This window comes from Fukomys damarensis, unplaced genomic scaffold (genome assembly GCF_012274545.1).
Source record: "Fukomys damarensis isolate Sample0158 unplaced genomic scaffold, DMR_v1.0_HiC HiC_scaffold_20, whole genome shotgun sequence".
NCBI lineage: Eukaryota > Metazoa > Chordata > Mammalia > Rodentia > Bathyergidae > Fukomys > Fukomys damarensis.
In genome coordinates this window covers 8024963-8025340 of record NW_022900932.1, presented here as the reverse complement: position 1 = coordinate 8025340, position 378 = coordinate 8024963, and positions in this window count along the sequence as shown.

Here is a 378-nt window from a genome sequence, read left to right as displayed (position 1 = left end):
GCGCCCCCTAGGGGCAGCCCCGCTGCCCGGCTGGAGGGGAGTGGACCGGAGGGGCAGGGCGGAGGCAGAGCGGCCTGGGTAGGAAAAGCCCTCTCCCCACCCCGGGTGTCGGGGTTTGGGCCGCAGGGGCTTCGGGGAGCTCCGTGAAGCGGCATCTGCCCGGGACACCCAGGCTCGCTTTCTGGGGCTCCCCGGCCATAAACCGATCCCAGCCCGACCACCCCGCAGGTGGGCACCCACCTGCCTTTGGTGCTAACAGCTCTCCCCCTGGGGTGAGGGTGGTGTGGCCGGAAGAGAGGCCTAGGTTCGGGGCTGAGCAGGGTCACTGCCGGCAAAGCAGCTCCCCTCCCTCCGGACCCCCACTTTGTGCCTTTAGTA